Consider the following 16,189-nt stretch of genomic DNA (forward strand, 5'->3'; position numbering starts at 1 on the left):
ACTTTGGATAGTATGGTCTGTCAGACTTTACAGAGTAAAGTTTCTTCTACCTTTGAATATCATATTTTAAGTAACTGGCAGCACCATCTGTTGACCTGTTCTTCATTTGAAGTAGAAATAAAACATGTTGCAGTTCTTCATAATACTTCAACCGAATTGCATCCTTTCTTATCTGGAATACTCTCTCATCTGTCATAAAATAAAGCATTATGTCTTCTTTCAGCTTGGAATTGTAAACCATCTATACAGACTCCAATTGATTTAATCTTTCTAGAGTTGTCCCTACTCCTGGTTCAGAAAGAGATGTAGGATCTAAGGTAGAATTGTTTACTCTTTTCTCATCAGCATTACCCAGTCCTGTTTTATCTCTAGCTTCCTTCCCTTGGAGCAATCTACATATAAAAACATTTGTTGAAGTCTTCATAGGTTGAGCAGATTGTTGAGCTTTAGTAAACCCAGGTAGTAAAATTTTTGAAGGTTTAACATGAGCAATGTCAGAGGTTTCCTTTCCTTTATCTTCTAATATCAAGACAACTTGAGCTCTGTCAGAGGTTGCTTGCTTCATTGTCATATCAGAATTTACTAAGTCCTGATCTTGAACAACATGAGCTCTGTCAGAGGTTGTTTGAATATTCTTCTTCTTCTTCAAAATCAGACTAGTATCTTTATCATATTTTGCTTCCAGGTCCATGATTGGCAGGTAGATTTTTACGGAATCATTAACTTTAGCTTTGCCCTTGAACCTTGGATCTACCTCTACTTGTGATTTGTCTTTGGGTTCGAATTTGGTTGCCTCAGAGTTTGTCTTCTCTTTAATCACAATGCCCTTAGGCTTTGGAGGTTTCTTTACAGTAATAGAAGCTTTAGACTTGGATTTGACATTTTCTGCTTTAAGTCTGGCTTCTTCTTCCTTTAGAATTTCAAAGTCCATTCCTAGATTGTCTTTGAGAAATATACTTTTTGAAATTTCTTCATCCAGCTTCTGTTTCTTGGGGTCTTGATAGTAGACTGTTGTTTCCTTCCCCTTGAGCTTCAGTGACTGCATAAACTTCTGTGATTCTTGACTTTGACCCTGTATCAGAACATCAGGCTTAGTCAGAACTTGCTTATCAGAACATATTCTTCTATCAGCATCAGAGCTTGATCTCTGTGTAAAAGTTCTTGCTTTCTTGGATGAAGAGCCTTTGCCTTGACCATGACCTCTACCCTTTTCAGAGTTTCCCTGGTCATCATTATCATCATCCTTACCCTTCAGTGGTTGATCAGTTTTGTATTTGGACTTAATCACTTTCTCCCCCTTTTTGGCATCATCAGGTAGTAGGAGAGAGAGAAGTAGTTCGACTGAAGATTGGATTTCATTTAGTTGAACTTGTTGAGAAGCTTGATTCTTTAGTACTTCAGCAATCTGGGCTTGTTGTTTCTCCTGAGCTTTCTCAATAGCCTCAACTCTGTTAAAGGAAGGCTTAAAAAACCTTGTCTTGTCCAATTTGACATTCATGTCTTGCTGAATCAGTGTTTCTTGAATTTTGTTCACCTTGGCTTGAGTTATTGAGTGTTGACCTTGAAGGTTCCTGGTACTCAATGCAGTAACTCTGAGCTGTGCTTTGAAGTCATCATTCACCAGCATCTCATCAGCTTTAGCCAGGTGCTCAACACGAATATTTGCAGTAGGAACAAAATCAACTTTGTTCCACTCCTTGATCCATTCCCTTCCTCTGTTAGTTTCACTCCAAGGTACTGGTGCATCCTCTCTCACAAACTTTTTAATCAATTCAGCTTTATCCACTGTTTGTAGAGGTGCTTGTCCTGAAGGACCAGCTGCATCAGCATTTTCATTTGTAGCATCTTCACCAATATTGTCAGCATTTACTTCAACAGAACTTGCAGAATCTTCAGTATCAGCATCTTGTGATAGAATAATTGTATGTAAAGCTATAGAAGATTCATCTGCATGAACATTAGCATCTAGCAGTGGAGTTGTTGGTGGAGTTTGCTGAGGAATGGTTGGAGCTTCCAAGTACAGAACCTCAGGCATATTCAAGTTATGAATATCTATTTCAGCACTTGTACCTGGAATATCAGCATGTACTTGATCAATAATAGGAGACACATGAGGTGTAGGCATGTGTTCTTGAGTATTCTCTGGCTCTTGAATAGGAGATTTGTGAGCTTCAGTAAAGTATGGTTTAGTAGTGGGAAGAGATTCAATCACAATTGGGTATGTTGAGATCAAAGATTCCTGACCTCCTTCCTCAGCTGTAACTTCCATTCCTTCATCAGAGATTGATGATTCTATAGCCCTCCTTGCTCTTTCCTTTTTAAGTCTCTTAGCTGATGGAGAGACTCTGGGAGCTTTATCATCAGAGTTTAGCTTTCTAAGCCTTTTTAGGGGCCTAGAACTCCTAGTTTTTTGAGCTTTCTGAGAAGAGACCTTCTCAGCTACTTCAACAACAGGTTCTGATGGTTGAACCTGTACCTCATCATCAGACTCATCTCTTAAAATCATCTTCCATCTTTTCTGCTATAACTGAGGTACTGTCTTAGTCCTCTTTTCTCTAGAAGGAGAAGGCTTCACTTGATTATGTGCTGATGGTTGGTTGGCATGTTCTGATGTGAGTGTTTGTTGAGTGACAGTAGTAGGTGCTGATGGCTGTTGTGTGTTGGTGGGTTGGACATCAGGATATAGCAATGAATACGTATCAGAATCAGCATTTACCAGAGCTTGCTTTACTGATAAAGGAATTCTAAGGGGTCTCAGAACTCCCTTCTTATTGTCAGCAGTTAAGAGATCAGTAAAAGCCCTCTTAGCTAATCTAAAGGGTTCTATTTGTTCACTTGCTAATTTTGGTTCTTCTAAAGTACAATGACTGTAGATTAACTGACAGAACCTAGAAAAGTAAACTACATTCATGTCCTATTTCATTCTATCTCCTATAAAACATAACACAGTCTTTGCATAATCAAAATGAGACTGGTGTAAGAGTGCATACCCAATTTGTTGTGTCAGAATAGGAATGGCATCAAAATTTGAGCACTTGTTGGCAAACGTCTTCGTGATGCAATCGAAGAAGAAGCTCCATTCCTTTCAAATATATGGGCGTTTAAGTTGACCCAACTTAGCCAAACTCTGTTCATACCCAAGATTAGCCATCATTTACTGTAGCAATGGCTCCTCCACAGCAGAACTGAATTGACAGTTTTCAAGTAGGTGTAGAGCTTTTCGAACTGTTGCCGGAGTAACAACATACTCATCCTCCTTTGCTGTAAACACAATACTTGGAGTCTCATTCTTACCACCATCATCATAAAGTCCTGTACGCCAAAACGTCAGAACTTGAGTTCCAGATAAATAGGATAAGTGCGTCAAAGCGAACCCAATTTCACTATGAGATAAGAAATCCTGAATAAAATGAAGTTCGAAGGAGCTTCACTCTTAGTGAGAATGGCAGCATAGTTATTGGGGACGAACTTTGCTCCATTAAAGATTATATCTTGGGTGCCATTGAAAATGAGTGAGAATTTAGAGTGCCTGAAAGGTGTTTGATAAAATGTCTGGATAGAAAACCGTTAGAGAATTTTAGAGAATAAGAAAAAGAGAGAGAGTATAGAAAGAAATGTAAATAAAAGATTTAAAATCTTTTCTCTCTTTCACTTATACACGTCACTTGACAGCAGTTATTGAGAAGTGGAACAGACTTTACACCTGTCAGCCATGCAGTAGTTAAGACAAAAGTTAATGGGCACGGGAAATAAGTAATGATTACTATGCACATGCAGTTTTTCAAAAAAAAAAACTATTCCCACTAAACAAATGATTATTACTGTCTTTATCTCACTTAAACCAATATTCTGATAATATATAACCGTTAAAGTATTGACCCAAAAATAAATTAAGTAAATAAATACTTCCACGTAAGCATCAGAACTTGATTATTATCAGAATTTAAAGGTCATCAGAATATGGCTCCTGTACTCAAAAAGTGAATGTTTATTTCTGTAATTCTTCACACAAATACTGATATGGTTGCAGCAGAACTTAATCATCAGAACTTCCATCAGAACTTGTCCTCAAAATTTATGCAACTAACACTTAAATTGTTCATCTAAAACAACATTGATCACCACAGTAATTTTCATCATTCATATGGGGTGTAAGTGTGTGCGTTAAGCTAAATATCACACAAAGAGTAAAGTCTGATTCACTTCAGTACATCTTAGAAATAAGGCATAACTAAGAACTTTGCTCAAAATCTGTCACTAGTTTGAAGTCTACTATAGAATGAGTTCATGCATGAGTCCACCTCAACTGTTTTGTGCTCATTTTATGCATCTTTTGAAATTCCTTTTTACAGTGGCTTCTCATTGTAAGTGAATCACGACTGCTTATCAGAATTTATGCTATTATCATAGTATTTTTCCTGTAATCAGAGAATGTGAAAAGTCACCAAGAATTTTTTCCTTTTCTAATGCATATTACTTAATACCAGCAATGCACTTGGGTCTTCCCTTCCACATATATTTTTCTCTAGATCTCAAAGGAGTACCTGATATTTATTTCTTTTCTTTACTTTTTCTTTTGATAAGTGAGGCTTATCAACACTTAGTACATCCATAAGATTTACCAATATCAGAACTTAACAGATAAGAAGCAATATTCTAGTTTTTGACTTAGTAATAAGATACACAAAGTAAACCTAACCAAGCTCAATATCATAATTTGCTTATGTTAAAAAATTTCCACATAAACAATTACTTCAAACATGGGATCTTTAGTATATTAGAGACTACTAGGTCAGCATCTAGCACAGTTATCCTCATAGGATTGAATAGTCACATAAACATTCATATCACTATCAGAGTTTAGAAATTCACATCAGACAACAATCAGCACTTAGGTAAATTTCATTTTAAGCACATATTACATAAAGATAGTAATATCTGTAAATATTGATTATAAAGTCTGATGTATCAAAACATAAACTAAGCAGATTTAGAGAAAGAACCTGAAACCATTCCAAGTTCATTTACCAATCTTGTAAAAGTAGCTTCACATATTGGTTTTGTGAAGATATCTGCTAGTTGTTGATCTGTTGGAATAAAATGCAATTCCACTGTACCTTCCATCACATGCTCCCTTATGAAGTGGTACCTAATACTGATGTGCTTTGTCATTGAGTGCTGAACTGGATTACCTATCATAGCAATAACACTTTGATTATCACAGTAAATAGGGATTTTAGAAAATTCTAACCCATAATCCAGTAACTGATTCTTCATCCAAAGAATTTGTGCACAACAGTTTCCTGCAGCAATGTACTATGCCTCTGCAGTTGATATGGAAATTGACTTTTGTTTCTTGCTAAACCAAGAAACTAATCTGCCTCCAAGAAATTGGCAGCTTCCACTTGTGCTTTTTATGTCAATTTTGCACCCTGCAAAATTTGCATATGAGTAACCTATTTGCTTAAAGTCTGATTCCCTAGGATACCACAATCCTAGATCAGTTGTACCCTTAAGGTACTTGAAAATTCTTTTCACAGCTGTTAAGTGAGGTTCTCTTGGATCTGCTTGAAATCTTGCACAAAGACTGGTAGCATACATGATATCAGGTATACTTGCAGTTAGATAGAGTAATGAGCCAATCATACCTCTGTAATCAGTAATATCCACTGATGTACCAGTATTCTTATCCAATTTTGTTGCAGTGGCCATAGGAGTGGATGCACTTGAACAGTCTTGCATTCTAAATTTCTTCAACAAATTTCTGGTGTACTTAGATTGACAAATAAAAGTTCCTTCTTCATTCTGCTTGACTTGAAGGCCCAAAAAATAGCTAAGTTCTCCCATCATACTCATTTGGTATCTTGACTGCATTAACTTTGCAAACCTTTTACAAAGTTTGTCATTTGTAGAACCAAAAATGATATCATCAATATATATCTGCACCAAAAGTAAGTCTTTTCCATGGTTGAGATAGAATAAAATTTTGTCAATTGTCCCTCTGTTAAATCCACTTTCCAGAAGAAACTGAGCTAATGTCTCATACCATGCTCTTGGAGCTTGCTTAAGGCCATAAAGTGTTGTATCAAGTCTGTAGACATGATGAGGAAATTTTGAATCTACAAAACCTGGAGGTTATTAAACATATACTTCTTCTTCCAATTCTCCATTAAGAAAAGCACTTTTTACATCCATTTGAAAGACTGTAAACTTTTTGTGAGCAGCATAAGCCAAAAATATCCTTATGTCTTCCAATCTAGCAACTGGTGCAAATGTTTCATCAGAATCAATTCCCTCCTGTTGAGAGTATCCTTTTACAACCAGCCTTGCTTTATTTCTTGTAATTATGCCATCACTGTCAGTTTTGTTTCTGAACACCCATTTTATACCAACAACAGATCTATTCTTTGGTCTTGGCACTAGGGTCTAGACTTTATTTCTTTCAAATTCATTTAACTCTTCCTGCATTGCTTGCACCCAATCAGCATCTTGAAGAGCTTCTTCCACTTTCTTTGGTTCAGCCTGAGAAAGAAAAGAATGATAGAGACATTCATTTGATGTTGTTGTTCTAGTTCTTATACCTGCTTCAGGATCTCCAATAATCAAGTCAGGTGTATGTGCTTTAGTCCACTTCCTTGCAGATGGAAGGTTATCTCTAGAACTAGATGCTCCCCCATGATCCATGCTATCTCCATCAACATTTTCTGATGCTCCCTCTGAAATTTGAGTTTTCAGAATTTTCAGAACTTGGCCCATCAGAGCTTGATGAATCAGAATTTGAAGAGCCTGTTCTAGGTTCTGATGCTTCTTGAGATGTGGTTGGATCTTCAATATGCCCCCCTGCACGGGTGCATTTTCCTTTGGCGTAATCACCACAGTTTTAATAACATTAGAGTTTAACCCATCAGAGTTTGCAGTATCAGGATTTAGACTATCAGAATTTACAGAATCAGAATTTAAAACTTCATTCTCAAATCTCAGCTAATCATGATCATTGAAATCTTCAAGTCCAGTAATCTTCTATCATCAAACGAGACATTGATAAATGCCATGACAACCCTTGTTCTTAAATTGTAGACTCTGAAGGCTTTTGTGGAAAATGGATATCCAACAAAAATTCCTTCATCAGCTTTTAGATCAAATTTGGATAGTTGTTCAGGATGAGTTTTAAGAACAAAATACTTGCATCCAAACACATGAAAGTACTTCATATTTGGCTTCTTTTTCTTCACCATCTCATATGGTGTCTTTCCATGCTTGTTGATAAGTGTTGCATTCTGAGTAAAACAAGCAGTCTGCATAGCTTCGGCCCAAAAGTAGGTTGGTAACTTTGCTTTATCAAGCATAGTTCGTGCAGCTTCAATGAGAGTTCTATTTTTTCTTTCAACAACTCCATTTTGCTGTAGAGTTCCAGGAGCAGAGAATTCCTGCTTTATTCCATGGTCTTTGCAGAACTCTTCCATAATCAAATTCTTGAACTCAGTGCCATTATCACTTCTTATGATTTTCACAGAGTCTTTGACCAATTTATCCAGTTGTTTGATATGATCAATTAAGATAGATGTAGTTTCACTTTTTGTGTGCAAGAAATACACACATGTGTATCTGGTAAACTCATCTACTATGACCATAGCATATTTCTTCTTTACAATAGACATGACATTCACTGGACCAAATAGATCAACATATAGTAGGTGATAAGGCTCAAGAATTGAAGATTCAGTCTTACTTTTGAATGAGGATTTTCTTTGTTTTGCCTTTTGACATGAATCACAAAGGCCATCAGGAGCAAATACTGATTTTGGAAGTCCTCTCACGAGATCTTTCTTGACTAGTTCATTTATATTGTTGAAATTTAAATGAGAGAGTTTCTTGTGCCAATCCCAGATTTCTTCAATTGATGCTCTACTTAACAGACAGATTGCAGAACCATCAGAACTTGTTGGAAACTGAGCTTTATAAATGTTACCATGCCTGTATCCTTTCAGAACAACGTTGCTTGTAGATGTGCTTACAACTTTACAGTGTTCTTCAAAGAAATCCACATGATAACCTTTGTCATAGATTTGACTAACACTTAGCAGATTGTGTTTGAGTCCTGAGACTAGAGCCAGTTTTTCAATGATGACATTCCCAAGATTGATGTTGCCATATCCCAGAGTTTTTCCCATGTTGCCATCTCCATAAGACACTCCTGGGCCAGCTTTATCCACAAAATCTGATAGCAGAGCTTTATTTCCAGTCATATGTCCTGAACATCCACTATCAAGAACTAGGATGTTCTTCCTGTTGCCCTGCAATCACAAAGACCACTAATGATTAGTTTTAAGGACCCAAACTTGCTTGGATCCTTTGGCCTTATTAAGTTTGTTAACATTTGCAGCGGATTTAACATCAGAGTTTATGTTAACATTTTTCTTATCAGAATTTATAGTATCAGACTTTGCATCAGAACTTACACTAGAAGGAATAATGCTAACTTTCTTCAAAGAAGGTTTTATTTGATAATAATCATAGTACAAACTATGATATTCCTTACAAGTATAAATGGAATGCCATAAGGTACCACAATGAAAACAAGGATTTTGTGGTTTAAACCTAACAAACTGACTCTTAACTCCTGATTTAGGAGGTAAAGAGTTTATATTCTTATTCTTCATGCAAAATGAAGCAAGATGGTTAGATTTTCCACAGTTATAGCATTTCTTTCTAGGAGCATTAGGAACAGGCTTATAATTATCGCTTTTATTCACACCTTCCTTTCCATTCCTATTTCTCCTAGGTGGCTTGACCTTGTTTACATTCTTAATCTCTTTCAGCTTATACTTAAGCTGCTTCTTTGTCATTAAGCCTATGTTAACTTCAGCTGGTTTATCCTGTTTTAATTTATCAGAAGTTGACTCTGCCTTAACTTCTGTCTCAATATCTTTCATCTCTTCAGAATCAGACTTTACAGTTTTAGCTACAAACTTAACAGGATTTACCTTTGGCTTATTAGTCTGTTTAACAATAATTGGCTTAATTTGTTCAGTTCCTGTTTCACTTTTGTCATCTCCGTAACCTAAGCTCTCTTTCCAGTTTCCACTACTTAGTAAGTTCTGAGTTGTTCTGCCAGAGTTAGTCCAAGTCCTGATAATCTCTCTTTTCTTTTCTAACTCAGTTTTTAGAGATTGATTCAATTTTAACACTTCATCTCTAACATAAAAAGCATCATCTCTTTCTTTCTGAGTTTGATGGAACATAACTAACTCTTTTTCTAAATAGTCATTCCTTTTCTTAAAAGCCATATTTTCAGAAGTTAACCTATCACATGTTAAAGCCTGATCTCTATATCTAATGAATATGGTTTTAAGATAAGATCTCAACTCAGTAATATCATCAGTATGAAAAGCATAAGTTATTTGAGGTACCTTTAACTCAGCAGCATCATAACTGCTATCAGCATTTTCTATCAAGGCATAGTTCACCTCATTTTCAGAATCTGAAGTGTCTGTCCAGGTTTTCTTCTTTGTGACAAGTGCCTTGCCTTTGTCACTTTTTCCTTTCTTGCAATCAGGAGATATGTGGCCTTTCTCACCACAATTGTAGCATTAAACATTTGAGTAATCTCCTCTGTCAGACTTTCCTGCTTTGCCTTCATATTTTCTAAATCCCTTCTTATCAGAACTTCCACTTTTCCTGGAAAACTTCTTTCCCCTTCTGAATTTCTTGTAGGCTATCTTTGTGATACCCTTCACCATAAGAGCACACAATCCCATCATCTCTTCATCAGCATTCATCTCAGATAGAATTTCAGTTTTTGCATCATCGTCATCATCATCAGAACTTGATGAATCTGAATAAGACTTTGTGATGAGAGCCTTTCCTTTGCCTTTCTTTAAGGAAGCCACTTTGGGGGATTCCTCCTCATCCTTAAGAGCAGCTGTTCTTGACTTTCTCCCATGCCTCTTTCTTCTTTGATCCATCTGAAGTTCATGATTTTTGAGCATACCATAAATTTCATTAAGAGTAGTTTCATCAAGAGCATAGTTGTCTCTTATAGTAGTTGCCTTCAAATCCCAACTTTCAGGAAGAGCTAAAATGAAATTAAGATTAGTATCTTCAAGATCATATTCCTTATCGACCAGCGACAGATCATTCAAGAGTTTGACAAATATGTCATATAAACCAGTTAATGACTCATCAGGTTTTGAGTCAAAGTGCTCATACTCTTGAGTGAGTATAGTCCTCCTATTCTTCTTAATTGCATCAGTTCCCTGACATTTTGTCTCCAAGGCATCCCATATCTCCTTTGCAGTCTTTGCTGGCTAATCTGCAACTACAATAGAGAGCTTGGTTGGCTTATGTTGTCCTTCATTAATTATGTCTAGGTATTCTGGATCTGTAACTTCCAGAAACATAGTCATCCTCACTTTTCATATGGGATACTCAGAAGGTTTCAGTATGGGAACCTTAATAGTCTTATATCGATTATGGATTTGAGTTTTTGGAGTTTCTTCAGTTTGCTGGGCTTGGTTGGAGTTTGTTCTTCTTCAGACATGATTATTTTGGATCTTTACTGTATTTGTGTTAACAGATAGGCTCTGATACCACTTGTTAGGTCACACACACTGTAGAAGGGGGTTGAATACAGTGTATAGTACAATCAAATCGAATTAAGAACACAAGTATGTAACAAAGAATAATCTTATTAATAAAACAGTATTGCAATGGAAATGTCCTCTCTCAGTGATGAACAAATATCACGAGAGCTGCTAGGGTTGGAATGAATGATATTCTCGATAAAAATAACACTTATAGTGTAAACCCTATGTTGTGTTTATATACTACACAGTTACAAGATAATCTTCTAATTGTTATCGAATATAAGTCTGCATCCTAAAATATATCAATTAGTTATCTTTTCCTTCAAGTCTTCTATTCTTCATAGAATTCTTCTCCATGCATATCTCTTCTTGTTTTAGTCTTGATCTTCTTTCCTTTCAATCAGCCGCCTTCCTTATCTGAAAGTCTTCTTAAGTCCTGATATTATCTTCTGATGAATATCTTCTGATATCTTAAATTATGATAACTTAAGTTCTGATATCTTAAGTTCTGACTTCAGTATAAGTACTGATTTCCAGTTAAGTCCTGATTTGTTCTATTAATCAAGATCTGAAAACTAAACACAAATCATTATTAGACATGACATCACAAATATATCTAACAGACCTACAGGGCTGAAATACCCTAATTCAGATAATCGCTTAAGCTTAACATAATATCACTATCACTTTTACCCATACGGTTTCATATCCCGTCTCGTATTTATAGGTATTACTGAAATACACATAGCAATTATGGTTCACATCTTCGAAACTCGGTTCGGTGTTTATTTTAGGAAAGTACGTATACTCGTTGGTTTGAAAATAGTAAGGTAATTGATTATTTATAAAATATTGTGTCACAATATATAATTAGGTTCTGTATAATATAATTATATTTCTTCATTCGACGTCTCCGATAATTATAGGTTACGTCCCCGTATTCTTGGAATTAACTTTCCCGAAAATCGGACAGCGTCTCCTTCGTTTATCGGCCTACCCGTCGAATCAATTCGACGTCAAATCACAACAACAATCCAATCACAACAACCAATCACAATTTATAATCCCAATCACCGATACAACTCAATTATTAATCATTATTATTATTATCCGTATTTTTATGTTTTTATTCATATTTTTCATTTCCCAATTAATTTTACCAACTAATTTTATTTAATTATATATTAGGACTCAGAATTAATCATCATTGTCCACCGTCGGCTCGCCGAGGCTCATCGCCGATGGTGATAAAATTCGCGGTTTTTCGATTATATCGAACATCCTTCGCGAATTTCATCGATTAAATAATACAATAATTATCGAGTAAATTCCGTCAATAATTTGTAATCACAATTCGGACAACTGAAAAAGGGTATTCAAATTAATCGAATACACCTGAACCAAATCAAAAGGGTCTTACCAGCGAAGGCCGAGAAGAATGAAAAAAATGAAATACAAAGTGGAGAGAAGAGGAATTGATCGAGTGAGGATGAAACCGGAGGAAGAGAGATGCTGGAGAAGAAAGAGATCGATGGGAGAGATAAGGAGGAGAGAGAGTTGCTGGGAGGATAAGAAGAAAAGAGAGATAAAGATTAGGGGATTTTATGATTTTCGTCGCGATAAATCTGAATTTTGAAAAACTTCCAAAATAATTTTAAAAATTCTCGAAATATTTAGAACTTAATAAAATATAAATTTCATAATTTTTAAAGTATCTTGTAATTTAATATTGAATTTATACGTAATATCATCATAAAAATCATTTTGAGTTAAATAATAAATGAAATATTGAGTTCTAAATTTCATAAATTCCTAAAAATAAATATTGAAATTATAAAAGTATAAAAATAATTTTTGAAACAATTTTAACATTTATGAGAATAAATTTTCAATTAAATCACTTTTAAAAGCAAAACAACTCATACAACTCAATACTTAATTACACGAATAATCTTCGTACCTACAAATTACACATAATTAACAATAAAGCAACACATCGCTGAAAGACCCATCACATATTTTATTTATTTAATAATTCAATAATTACATTTACATATCGGAACCGAAAATAGATCACTTAGCCGCTAAGTAACTATAAAGACGATACAATTTTAATACCAGATTTGGATAATTATTAAAACAGAGTCTCTTATAAAACACTTTATACAAAAATAGGGTAATAATATCTAACCTTACAAGAATACGGGTTTTATCGATCTATAAAATGATTAGTGTATCGAAAATTTCATGCCAGGACTCGTACGGGTCAAACCATATCCCGGATCGAAAAAGTCAAAACATGAAAAGTGTTCAGAATTATCAGATTAGGTTAGGAAGGTAATTTCGGAAGAGTTTCGGGTTGCAAAAACGCAAAAACGGTTGAAGTGGGACGATTTCTAATTCTAAAAAGTAATTTTATAATTTCGTAAAAAATATCATTATTAATTCTATAAATCCTTATAAAATCATATAATGATCCAAAAATTACCAGAAAAATACAAAAACTATATATATTTTATTCCGAATAATTAAAAATTAAAATATCCTAATTTTATCAGATATAAACACCCAAATATTAATATTAATCATCACATAATTCACCAAAATTCACAAAATAATCACATAATAATTATTTATTGATAAAAATAATTACACGATATTTCCTGGATATTACAGTGCGCAAGGGCCCGTAACGGCCAGGAAGATGGCGTAAGAGGCGAAGTGGTTGCGCACCCAATTATAACCACCAGCCCAGCGTGAGAGGGACCTAGCTAGTCTCTGAGTTTCGTAACAAATTTCATAGGATGTCCAAGATGGAGTTGTCATATGGAGATAGCCTGATCAGCTATCTCACCAGGGTCATCCAATACTTTTATATCTGAGCGGGATTTTGTGGTTCCCATAACGAAACTGATGATTTTGGGTCCCCGTAACGAGACAAATGGTTTTATGGTTCCTGTAATGGAACGGAAGATTTGAAAATGAAAGTAGCATGCTAACATTCAACTTTGGTATTTCCACAGCATAATTAATGAGATGTTTTATAGAGCATGCTAGCTATTGATATCTAGTTTTCATCGGTTTCCAACAGTTTATACATGTTTTACTTGTTTCTTTATAAACGAGTTATGATTTCTGTTCCTATAAATGTTTATCATAAACTGTTTTAATTATTATTCATATAGTGGTATTGCTGAGCAATTGATTGCTCACCCTTGCAAAATATTTTATATATGTATTGCGGATACCTAGGGAATTCTTCCGTGGTATTCGGGGCAGAGTTCCAGTTCCTTCCGTGTCAGGCTCCTCTGAGTTAGTTATGTCAGAACAAAAATGGTCTATTGAGTTGTTGTATTAAGATAGTATTGTCAAGGTGGTTGTAATGAATTAGTTTGTGGTAAAGTATAACCTAAGTCATACTTAAACCTGGAAAAGATCTTGGTAAGAGGGGTCGTGATTATGTTTTATCAGTGAAATGAATTATATTATGTTGGTTGTTGTGTGGTAAATGACGTCAACTCCTGACCCCTAGGTTGAGGCCATCACAGTTGGTATCAGAGCTACAGGTTTGGTTCCCTGATTTAGGTTAGGAATAGAATCAAAAGAGTGCAGGAAGGTTTATACATAGATGTGAGTCAGCAACTCAATCAGAGGAGCTAGTCTATGAGTTCAGTCAAGGGTTTCGGAGGCGTAACCCTGATGTCTATTGAGGATTGGCTGGAACTGCCCTAGCTTGTAGTAAGTCCCCCTTGTATATAGGTATCACTGGCAATGTATGAGAGAGGTTTCTAGTTTCCTTTCTCGAGGAAGTGAGTCTGACCGTGAAAGTTCAAATGGAATGGTAATAGTCAGTGGTTGCTATACAATCGAGTCTCATAGGGAATGTGGATCAGTACTGTGGTTTATATCTTGAACCCGTATATTTCTTTCCTTGGAGGTTCTATCGGTTGATTGGGGCAAACAATACATATGATTTGACTATTTGTCTGTGTGGCAAAAGGTCTGGTAGGACGGCACCGAATTATGTGTTGTAAACTGTATGGTACTAAGACTGGCCATCTTACGTACTTGTATGGTTGCTCCCAGTCATATCCACATCTTCTTCACTTTTCTTTCAAAATGGATTACCTTGATTTCAAAATTTTATTTGGTATTCTATGAAAATAAATTTCTTTGGTAACCTCTGTAGTTAGACCGTCCTAGTTATGGAAAGTAAACGAAGAGTTGACCGTCAGGAGGAGTAAAAGTTTTATATCAGGTTGCTATTTTGGAATAATGGCAGCAGAAAGGATTTGGGATCCATTGGAGAAGGTTATCGTCTTAGAAAAGTTAATTCAGTGGTGGGCGAGTCAATGGAAAATGATAGGGAACCGCCTTTAGAAGAATGGTTGGTTGAAATTTGGACTAATATGTCCAGCAGGATTCAGAGTTCCTTAAGTCTGACCTGGTTTGCGAGGTTGCTTTTTTTGTAGTTGTGGCTGATATAGCCAACCCCGTTTTGTTATTTTGGTTAGTGATACATATGGTTATTAGTATGTTATGTGTCACAGTATTGTGAATCGTGGATTTGAGTGGTGGCAGTAGGTTAGTATACTTGTTGGTGGTTGGTTGAGGGTGATGGATTAATATGGTTGTTGGTTGATTGTTGGTGTCGGCTTGAGTCCGACTGGTATTCAATAATACAGAGGAGATGCTGCCCAAATATTTGGAAGAATACCCTACTTTTAAAAATACAACGTGTACTTTTGTGTGTTATTGATGTTTCTGTTGATACTACAGTTGATCAATTAAAAGAGAGAGTTGGTTAATTTTACCAACTAATGGTCAGTTAGATAGAAGTTAGTTCCAATTAGATTAAGTTAAATTGTGATGTGATTTTCAGATCCAAAAACAAAGAATGTTCAATGTTTCAAATGTGGTCATAAGGGTCATTATGCATCAGAATGCAATCCAGAAAATATAGGACTTACTTGTTATAATTGTGGGAAGGTTGGGCATGTTGCAAGGAGTTGTGATACGGTTACTCAAGGTACTTCATCCCAAGGGCCAACATCCAGCATAGCTAGAGGTAGAACTTTCAGGGTGACCAAGAGATCGAACGCCTAGGACTCGGAAGTAGTTGCAGGTGCATTTTATCTCATATTTATACCTGTTAAAGTTTTATTTGATTCAGAAGCATCTAAGCCTTTTATACTAAAGCAATGTGTGAGTAAAACGAAGTGATATTAGAAGACTTAGCCGAGCCTTTAACCATAAAAGTGGTCAATTAAGGTGGACTTTTAATGAATCACTTTTGTCTTAACTGTAAATTAAAATCCATTAGTATTCTTTTCAGCTAATCTGACACCCTTCGAGCTAGAAGAGTTTGATGTGATTTTAGTAATAGATTGGTTGTCATGTCATAAGGCAATATTTGATTTTCAGAAGAAGCAAATTGTAAAGTGTACGGAAGCCAATAGTAAGGTCAGTTTCTAGGGGCGGAAGCAAGATAAGAGGTTCTTCCAAGCATGCGAGGAAAGGAGTAATAAGCTAAGGATATAAGGTAGATTCACCTTATATAGAGATACGAAGAAGAAAGTATTTAGGCTGGAAGAAGATCGAGT

Source organism: Apium graveolens, chromosome 2 (genome assembly GCF_009905375.1).
Source record: "Apium graveolens cultivar Ventura chromosome 2, ASM990537v1, whole genome shotgun sequence".
NCBI classification, from domain to species: domain Eukaryota; kingdom Viridiplantae; phylum Streptophyta; class Magnoliopsida; order Apiales; family Apiaceae; genus Apium; species Apium graveolens.